The sequence below is a fragment of the Peromyscus californicus genome, unplaced genomic scaffold (assembly GCF_007827085.1).
Source record: "Peromyscus californicus insignis strain IS unplaced genomic scaffold, ASM782708v3 Scaffold_18__1_contigs__length_77618521, whole genome shotgun sequence".
In the NCBI taxonomy this organism is placed as follows: domain Eukaryota; kingdom Metazoa; phylum Chordata; class Mammalia; order Rodentia; family Cricetidae; genus Peromyscus; species Peromyscus californicus.
Window position 1 is genome coordinate 67,592,848 of NW_026294480.1, and position 11,231 is coordinate 67,604,078.

General features: G+C 39.8%; 1 pseudogene; it reads right to left on the bottom strand.

Moving 5' to 3' along the window:
- Window positions 1-5,305: 5,305 nt before the first annotated feature.
- On the bottom strand, window positions 5,306-5,782 carry LOC128113287 (60S ribosomal protein L29-like; annotated as a pseudogene).
- Window positions 5,783-11,231: the final 5,449 nt, after the last annotated feature.

Consider the following 11,231-nt stretch of genomic DNA (forward strand, 5'->3'; position numbering starts at 1 on the left):
AGAACATCTCTTATTGTTCACTACTGTACATACCAGGCTGGTGGGCTTTAGGGGATCTTCTAACTCAAACTCCCATCTCATTGAAGGAGTACTGGGATTACAGAGGCACACACTTCTGGCTTTTATAAAATGTTGGTCATCTAAACCAAGGTCTTTGGTTTTGTGCATGATTTATTTTTATTGTTTTTAAGTGTGTGTGTGTGTGTGTGTGTGTGTGTGTGTGTGTGTGTGAATGTGCACACACACACACACACACACACACACACACACATACACACACACACATTCAGGGAGGCCAGAAGAGGGCCTGGGATTCCATGGAGCTGGAGCGTTAGCCTTCATTGTGGGTGCTGGGAACCAAACCACATCCTCTGGAAGAGCAGTATATGCTTTTAACTGTTGATCCATCTCTCAAGCCCTATAATCTTAATTTTTAAAAAAGACTTGGAATTACGATTTATCAATATCAAATAACATCTAAAAAACATTAAGTGATAAAAGAAAGATTTCAAAGTATGAGAATGATATTGTATGCCAAGAATATAGAAAGATAAATCGTTGTTTACACATAACAAACCCTGTAGTTTACATACCTAAGAGAATAGAATACTTCTGAAAGACATACAGTTCATTTCAGGTGTCTCCAGGGAGTAACATAAAAGATAAGCCACCAGAGGAGTAAAAGTTTGTTCTTGTGATATCACTCTTTCAAATAATTTTTAATTTTAAATTTTAACAGATACATATCATTAATAACATCTTATATAATACCCCTTTATTATCATGTTCACTATTGATTTATTGATTTTGCATATAAATACAGCTATAGTAACACAAGGCGGCTCGTCTCACTGGTAAAGCAACACCAGTTGATTTATTTCTCAGAATTCATTGATTTTCTTGGTTACAGTTCTAATCACATCATCAAGAAAACTGTTTTCTACAGATTCTGTATCTTGTAAGTTCTATTATAAATAATATTATATATATTTAAGACAGGGTCTCAATATGTAGCCCTGTTCAGCCTGGAATTCTTTGTGTAGATCAGGCTGGTCTAAAACTCACAGAGAGCTACCTACCTCTGCCTCCCAAGTCCTGAATTAAAAGCATGCACCAAAATGCTACATAGTTTCATAACATTCAGGTCTTATTTATAGTTGTCCAGTAACTACTCATTCAGAAAACACAAGATAAAACCTGGAGAAATACCAGTGGATGTTAACACACACTAGTCGGAGTTTTTCCATGTTGTTACAGTGTAGTTATCAACTCTATAATTGTAGCCACAGCAGCATTTGTCTGGCATTGTGTGTAAGCACACACCATAAATGGCACCTGCTGCTGATGTATGTATTCTCTCCTTCCAATATTGACACCATAGAGGTTTGTGCGTGGATGACAAGCCATCACTATAATACACCTATGAGAAAGACTATGAGAAGGATGGAGGGAAGTAGTTTTTAACCAATGTTAATATTCAAGTTGAGGAATTATGGTTTTTCCATGTGAATACAATACGATAAATGTAAATGTAGGTATTTGAATAAGAAAGTTTAATGGAATTAAGTTGATTAGAGAAAACACTTAACTGAAGTATAGAACTGCTGTGGGATGTCCTGTATGCTGTAAATATATGTTGCTATCATTGATTGATAAATAAAACACTGATTGGACAGTAGCCAGGCAGGAAGGATAATGTAGGCAGGACAAGGAGGAGGAAAATTCTGGGAGGTAAAAGGCTGAGATAGAAAGACGCCGCCAGCTGCCACCATGAAAACAAGATGTAAGGTACTGGTAAGCCATGAGCCATATGACAACTTATAGACTAATAGATATGGGTTAATTTAAAATACAAAAACTAGATAACAAAAAGCCTGAGCCATTAGGCCAAACAGTTTAAATAATATAAGCGTCTATGTGTTTATTTGAGTCTGAGTGGCTGCCAGATGGGACTGGAGATAACTCCAGCTACATAGAACATTTAGTGATTACACATTGATACAGAGGTAAGTAAATATACTAACCTAGTTAAAAGAAAAAAATCATTAGGAAAGATTCTACTTTCATGACACTTTCACAAATAATAAACACTATATTTAAATCAAAACAAAGAAAACTAAAAGGAAAAAATTATAAAACTTTATAAACAACTTCTATAACTGACTTTGAGAACATTTTCGGTAATTTTTCCTGGTTTCACTTAATTAAAATTATAATAAATGCTATAATATATAAATAAAAATATTATTTACATGATACTGATCCTTTTAAAGTCTTAGTGCTTTTGTACAATGAGGAAACACAATGTAGCAGGCTAGAGCAGATAGCATTCCATGCTCTCATAACAGGACATGTGTAAGACAAATTACTGAACCATCTTATTGATAAAAACCCAGAGCCAGATACTGGGGTTAAAACTGAGAGATCAGAGAAATAGGATAAGCCACAGCCAACCTTACCTCACCCACACTTCAGTCTCCAAAGAGACCTACTTCCTGTATACCCATGCCTGTATGCCTTTCTGTTCTTCATCTCACTCCCTCTCTCCATCCAGCTACATCACTTCCCATTCCTGCCCAACTCTGTCACTTCCTGTCTGTCTGCATAGACCTCCAGACCTTTATGGTTAACTAGTGTTGGAATTTAAGGCATGTGCCACCACACCTGACTCTGTTCCCACTGTGGCCTTGAACTCACAGAGATCTGGATGGATCTCTGCCTCCTGAATGCTAGAATTAAAGGTGTGTGCTACCATTGCCTGACTTCTATGTTTAATATAGTGGCTGGCTTTTTCCTCTTATCTTCAGATAAGCTTTATTGGGGTGCACAAATAAAATATCATCACATTTTCCTCTTTTTTGTCTAAAATTAAATATTAAAAAATTATAACTAATATAAGAAAAATTATGTACAATAAGTACAATAACTATATACAATATATACAAGCAATAAATACATCATTTGACAATACATACATTTGCATTTGACAAATTCAGAGAAAATATTCCATTATCTATCCTATTTTTGTGAATCCAAAGGATTGTATCAAATTTACCTTCTATCCTAATTTGCATTACCAAAACTATCTTTTGATGTCTTTCAAACTTATACACTTTACACCTCTTTAGTGAGTTTTTTTTCTGAATTTATTAACAAGGAATACTATACCTATCTAATCTTCAACTCCCTCAGAGACTTGAGAAGGAAATAATACTACCTAGTAAAACAAGAAGTGCAAACAAGCAACTTCGAAAAAAAAAATGTGAGTTATGACAGAAACAGCCAGCTGCCTGGACAGTCACCTGAGGTTTCTCTGCAACATTGGGGCATCATCTTCGGCCTACAGGCTCAGCGTGTCTGACAGACTCATCTGTCAAACAGGATTTTCTAAAGAGCCTTCCTATCTTGTCTTGGCAAGTATTGGCAGTCCTTTCTTTTGTGTCCTGCTTGTCCATTTTGGACAGCATACTGTCAGCAGTCAATGCAAGGGCATTTTCTTGCCCAGTGGCTAACTTTTGCCACAATGAAAGGAAACTTCATATGGAGTTTCTTCAATGCCCATCATTTTCTCTGAAGTAGATTGGTGCTGCCAGGAACAAGCATGTCTTATAGTCATAAAAAAATCTATGTTATTAAAACATATTAAATGCCATATTCTGTAGATCTCTGAAGTGTTTGAAGATGACATGTCTATCTAAAATATATCTCTGCTTGACCTTGAAAACATACCTAATATGACTACAAATTCAATTGTAATGACTAACTACTTTTATGTCTTTATATCCTATTTAGTTGGTAATAATAACTTTCAAGGATTAGCAAATTGCATTACATTGTTAAACGAACTGTATAGATAAAATACCTTGAACAAGATTAGAAATATATGTACAGTATTTTCTAACAAAATCAGTCTCAAATTTGTATCAATATACATAATTTGTATACAATATACAAAAATCCAATCCAATGAAAAATATTTAAAACTAGTAGTTGCTTTCTAAAAGTAGATTCAATAATCTACATTTTTATCTTATCAGATGTGAACAGGTAGTCAGCCATGGTATGCTCACTCTCAACCTTAATACTTCAATGGAAGAAATAGCAAGTGACAGAGACTGATGCTGTAGTTGAGACAGCTCTCTTTACACATAATTGCTCTTGAATGTTTGTGGAAAACAGTGAGCATGGGCACTAAAAGTTCACAGCCCAGTAAATGAAACACTCAGCAATCTATCCCTGGATTTTGCCAGACTCTAGCTTTCTATGCTTGCCCTAGGCTCCTATTAAGGCCAGATAAGTATGGATCTGGATTAAATATTCAAAATCCTAAGCATTTTGCTAAGCATTATAATTAGAATAATTTTCTCTAAATCAGAACTATCTATTTTGAACTCTTATTACCAAAATTTGCAGAACAGATTCTACAGGAGGATAAAGGGAAGAACTGAATTGAATTAAAGTTTTTGAAGGAATAAAGGAAAAGAAAAGACAAGGTAAAGAGAAAGAACAAGTGAAGGAGTGTGATAGTTGGATTTAATTGTCAATATCATACAATCTAGAATCACCCATGAAGGGAGTCTCAATGAGAGATTTTCTCTATGACACAGACCTGTGGACACATCTGTAGGGAGTTGTCTTGATTCTGTTAGTTGAGGTGGGGAGACTCATCTACCATAGCACCGTTCTCTGGTCAGGGGATCCTGGATTGTGTAAGAGTAAAGAAAATAAGCTGAGCACTAGCCTGCATTCATTTATGGTCCTTCCTGATTATGGAAGAGCATGGTCAACTCCTCTCAGCCCCTGCTGTTGTGACATCCCTGCTCTGATGGATTATAATCTGGAACTGTGACATGAAATAAACTCTTTATTCCCTAAGTTGCTTTTGTGGAAGATAAAAATCAAGAATAAGGAAAAAGAAGTGAAGGGGGAGTGAGGAAGGAAGGGAGGGAGGGAGGGAACGGGGAAGGGGAGAAAGAGAAAAGGAAAAGGAAAGGGCAGTTTAAGTGTTTCACTGATTCTCTAGGATACAGGCATATTTATCATATTTATAATTATTATTGCATCTTCACTGTTATGACTCACCCATGAACTTACAAATTTATCTTTGAGAACTCTTTACTATCCCTTCTGCATAGATTTCTTCAATGATTTTTCCTTTCCCGTGTCCTTTTCCTATACATTTTTCTTTCTTTCTTTCTTTTTTTTTTTAACAGATCCTGCCTCAAGTTTATTTGTAAAAACAGCATGGGGTCCTGATCATCTGCAAATAGTGTGTAGGTGTGTCACACCAGTCCAACTGTCTGGCAGACAGAAACCTTTTCTATGGGGCCTTCACAGGGGCCTGGGCACCTTTGGGAGCCTGAGCTGGAGCTGAGGCCTCTGCCTTGGTTTGATCCTTGGGCTTTGGCTGGCAGAGCCTACGACCCTTGGCCATGTAGCTTCTAATCCGCTTCCCGAGCTTGGGATGAGCGATGAACGTGAGACGGCTGAGCTTGCGGCTGGGGCCCTTTGGCATCTTGGGCTTAACTGCCTTGGGCTTCACAAGGGCCTTGGTGGCCTCTGCATGCGCACTCACTGCCTTTGCGTTGTTGGCCTGCATCTTCTTCAGGCCTTTCTTGTTGTGCTTCTTGGCAAAGCGCATGTTCCTCAGGAACTTGGGGTCCACCCCCTTAAGAGATTCGTATCTTTGTGACCGGGGTTTCTTAATACCATTTCTGTGCCATTTTCAAGACTGGTTGTGTGTGGTGTGGTTCTTGGACTTGGCCATGCCGGAACGGTAACCAGCGGCTCCCGAAGCGCCTGGGACCAGACCATTTTTCTACTCATTATCAAGTGATAAGACAAATGAAATATTCATTAGTAAAGCTTGATGGTCACTTCAGCACTGACATTTTACTGTAGGATATTAGAAGACCAAATTATTTACAAGATCCAAAGGCAGGAAATGGTAGGAAATGGTTTTTCTTCGCTGTTAACTTGTTAGACTGAGGATACCTCTGCTGTGTGCCTGGGGCGGTTTATAATAACTAAATCTTGAAGACTCTGACCTAATCCCATGGTGTAACCCATTAGTGGATTCAAAACTCAAATACAGTGGGAGTTCTAGGGTCAATCATGGGTCTCAGGAATAAGCCTCAACAGTGGTAAACTCATTATTAATGTGCCCTCATCTGGATCTCTCTCTCTCTCTCTCTCTCTCTCTCTCTCTCTCTCTCTCTCTCTCTATCTCTATCTCTATCTCTGTCTCTCCCGCTCTCCTTCCCTTTCGCCCTCCTTCCCTCCCTTCCTCTCCTGGAATCCATCTCCCAGAATAAGTTGATCCTTACTTTACAGTCTATTTCTTGGGAACTCAACTTAAGACATTCAATCTGCATTCAAGAACATTTACTTCTATTATCATGACATGTAAGAAATTCAATAGGTAACAAGTACCAAATATGAATCTTGAGACAGTGCATGAATATTTTCAAGCACAAAGATGTGCTTTGCATTCCCTTGAATTCATCACACTCAAGACCATATCCTTCCTCGACTCCTCTAGGCAGTTTTGTTCTTTGTTGCTCATCCTTATCTTCCAAGTGAATCCTAATGACTACTTAGTCTAGCACAATATGTTTTAAAATTTTTATCAAATAAAGCTTGGCTAAACCTTGGTTAAGGTTTAGCGCCCTTAAACTTAGTCTGATTTTGTTCAATTGGAATATCCTAACTTATTTTTCTCTCCCATTTTTCTATATACTTTGACCTCTTCTTCATCACAAAGTCATATTTCACCTCATAACAGTCAATATATCTCTTCCTACTTTTTCATTTCTCCAAACTCTTTTATCCACCTGGATGCTTTCTCTAATGAAACAAAATGGAATTTCCCGATATTTGGCCACTTTAAAATGTTTCCTTACAGCTACAATACATAAAATATTAACTTTAATTTATAAATAGTCACATGATGAACAATCTTATCTCTTTTCTAAATTAGAAATTATGGCTTTTTGTAGCTAAATGTATGGTATTTGTTATTGGTCCCCTCCACTCACCTCACAACACACACAAAAGATTCAGAGGCAGGCCATCTTCTCCAGTCCTGCCGCACGTCACAGTGGTACCTGGAGAAACTTTCTCTCTGAAAATCATGTTCTTTTAACATGAGACTCTTTCAGAATTGGGTATGTTTTGTTTTGTTTTTTCATAGAACCCAACAATAGTACATATTTTCACCTTCTTGCTTTTGCTGGTGTTTCCTACTGACAAGCTACATATGTAAACACCAAAACAATGAAACAACAACAAAAACCCCAACATACTAGAGTGGCTAATCCTGTCAAGTATGGTATACCCAGTACATTATGAGGAGGGCAGGTTAACTCACATATTGCTTTAGTTCTAAATCTATCATCTCTATAATTTTGGAGGCCTTTGTACCAAAATTATGACTTGAAAATATTCCAGTTCAACACACCATCACCAAATCCAACAATTCAGGAGACAAGATTTAAGTATGCTTTGTTTCCAGCGGTTTCATGACAATATGATAGATTTAGAACATAAATGATCTAACTGGGAAGTCTGTATGCAAATGGCTGAACTCATTCATTTGAGTACAAGTTATCATTTTGCCTTTCATTAATCAAAAAGACGGCAGTGAATATAGAGAGCTATATTTCCTTCTTTCTGGGTTTGTTGCTCTAAATGCCTGGAAGAAAGAATGTCCATGACTTACTTGTTCCACATTAAGAAACAACTTTTATTCTTAGAAATAATCATGCAAAATGACCCCCAAATGGCTTATTTTAGTAAATCATTTCCTTAAAACACTTCACTAAGTTTTTCTAGGACAGTGTAGTTAGATATCTGCAGATGAAATAAGAACTGTGCCATTTGAGACTAAATATTGAAACAAGAGCAAAGAGTTAGACAGATGGACTTGCCTTAAGCATGAAAAACATCCGGAGGCCTGGGAGGGTGCATGGAGAACAGTGGTTGGGCGCCATTATGATGAGTGAGTACAGACTGGGGAAATGGGAGAGAGAGAGAGGCAGAATGATTAATTCGTGTGCTGGGGAGAGATGCAGATCTGAAGAGGTGAGGACAGTGAGGAACAGGCTGACATAGATGGCCGGCTTGCTACCCAGAGCCATGATGACGTCTGAACCTGGGCTGCTACCAAGGGCCCCAACACACCTGTGAAGGTCTGTGTTGATGTCCATGGCTCCTGTTATCACAAAGGGCCCTGAGGATGCCTGGAGTCTGGGCCACCTGTGACCATGTCAGTATCTGAGAAATGTGCCCTCAAGGATCCATGCTGATCCAGGATTCCTGCCCTGCCACCCAGGACCATGGTTTGGTTCGGTCTGCTGCTGAGGGTCATGTCTGGGTCTGTGGCCCTGCTGTGACCAGGCTCTGAGTTGACGTCCGAGGCTGCTGCTGCCACCAAGAGCTGAGCAGAGGCCCGAAATCTGGGCTGACACCTGAGGCCATTCATGTTGGTTATTGAGGATCAAGCTGACACCTCGGCTATACAGACCTGAGTGGCCTGTGCTGCCACCCAGGGCTGTGGTGTTGTCTGGACCCGAACTGCAGCTGAGGACCATGTCTGGGTCCCTGGCCCTACAGCAGCCAGGATCTGTGTTGATGTTCATTGCTCCTGTTACTATTGAAAGCCAAGAGATGCCCCTAGTAGTACTAGGGAGAGCTGGTCCTGCCCATCACCAACTGCAACACTCTGGAGAGCAGGCCCTGCACATCTCCTAGGCAGCACATTAGAGCTGAACTTATTGGTGGGTGCACAGGTGAACTGGTCTTGTGGGTGTGAGAGCAGGAGAGCTGACCCTGGTCCCTCCCTCAGATGCCCTGTGATGGCACGGGTGAGGGAAACAGCCCTTCATCCCACCCCTTGCCACCTGCAACAAACAGGAGAGCTGACCTTAGGGCAAGAGAATGCAAAAGCTGGCCCTACCCCTCACCAACTGTGCAACTGGGAGACTGTGCCCTGAGGCTCACCTAGGCAAAACAGTAGAGCTGTCCGTGGTGGTGTAGGTGCGGGTGAGCTGGACCCAAGGGCATGAGAGCAGGAGAACTGGCCCCCTCCTTGCTGCCTGCTGAACTGGAAGAGCTAGCCAGGGCAGGGCTGGAGAGCTTGCCCTGGCAGTGACAATGAGAGAAAGCTGGCAGGCTGACCAACCCAGCTAACACCCAGGCCCAGAAACAGGGCTATGAGCTAGTACACCTCAACATCCAGCTCATCAATGAACTGCTGGAGCATGTGAAGGGCTTTGGATCTGCAGGGCCAGACCTGCAGATCCAAAGCCGCAGGATCTCCATGACACAGGGCTACAAGAGGAGCCCCAGTGAGGGCCTAGTATCCATAGTGCAGCAGAAGCCAGAGGCCTCCAGCCAGTCCAGTGACTCATTGCAATGAACACTGACAAGCAAAGATGTATGGATTAAAGGATATACTGTGGGGCTCACTGGACCACACGACGGCTTCCACGCCAAGATTATTGTTGTTGTTGTTATTTGTATGTTTGTTTTTTTGTTTTGTGTTTTTTAGGGGGGTGGTTTTACTTTTAAATTTTATTTTGTGGGGGAGGTTGCAAAATTATATTTTTTTTTGTGGGCAGAGGGTGGAAGTGAGGGGAGAGGTGGGATCGGGATGTGTGATGTGAAACCCATAAAGAATCAATTAAAAAAAGTTAAAAGAAAAAAGAATAAAAAACACCCCAAATGATAAATACAAGAAATAAGAAAGAATCAGCGGTGTGCAGGGAAAACTATTACCGATGAATTGAGTAAAAGTGTGGCTTTTGGATGCTAATTGCTGGACATAGAAGAGGCTCTACTGTAGGAACCACACTCAGTAAGCTGCTTACAACTTTCCCTTCTCCAAGACCCACTTGCTCAAGTCCCTGAAGTGTCTTCAAGTTGTACTTGGCTCTCTTTGATGCCTTGGTGTCGTTTGGGATAATGGCCCCTATTGTTTTCATGAAAGGACAGACAAGTCACAAAGTCGGAAGCTATCGACACAAGGAAATGCTTGTATAACGTGGACCCAAGTGACAGAACAGGAGAAATGGAGAGATGACTGCCCAAACCATCCCTCAGCAGCACATCGATCAGCAGCAGTAACTCCTGAATCTGCCCCCAGAACTCTCAACGGGCAGTAATATCAACAGCAATTTTCAAAGTTCATCAATTTCCAGTCATAAAAGTAAAACACAGACACTGAACAAAGGTAAATAAGCATTTTAGAAAATAACATTCAGTAACACCATTAGTAATGTGAAGACTTTTCCTCCAGTGTCAGCATATTTTGATACCATAACTGAGTTCTTAGATCAGCATAGTTTTATATATTGCTCTTTCAATCTTAAAATACTAATAGTTCACTATGTTACGAAAGTTTAAGTGGGAGGACAATATTGTACTGAACAGATACAGTATGTTTCCTTAACTCCCTTTTGTTTTGTTTTGTTTTAGCCTTTAACAGTGTTCTCATAAGTTTGATAATGAAATTTTTAAGTGTCTGCTTTATTTTTAAGCTCATCTCCCGGAATCATCTTTTCTTGCAGAACTACAAACTGCTGTGGGATGTTCTGTATGGCAAATGTGTTGCTGATTAGTCAATAAATAAAATACTGATTGGCCATTGGCTAGGCAGGAAGTGTAGGCAGGACAAGGAGGAGAATAAAGCTGGGAAGTGGAAGGCTGAGTCAGAGAGACACTGCCAGCCACCACGATGACAAACAGCATGTGAAGATGCCGGTAAGCCACGAGCCATGTGGCAAGGTATAGATTAATGGAAATGGATTAATTTAAGCTGTAAGAACAGTTAGCAAGAAGCCTGCCATGGCCATACAGTTTGTAACCAATATAAGTCTCTGTGTTTACTTGGTCGGGTTTGAGCGGCTGTGGGACTGGCAGGTGAGAGAGATTTGTCCTGACTGTGGGCCAGGCAGGAAAACTCTAGCTACAACAAACACCAGGCCACAGCAGACAACTAAAGAATTCTAGAACATAAAATAAAATTTCTTGCAAATGTTTTTAAGTTAGTACTTTTATCAAATGTCAAATACAAATTTAGGTAATTTTAGAAGAGACAAAGGTCGACACCATAACAATTTCAAAATAAGTAAGAAGCTAAAATTAAAATTTAATTTTACATAATTCACTAATGATTAATATTACTTAATGTCTCTTTCAAGTATAGGTATATTTGTTTTCTAAGCAGCCTT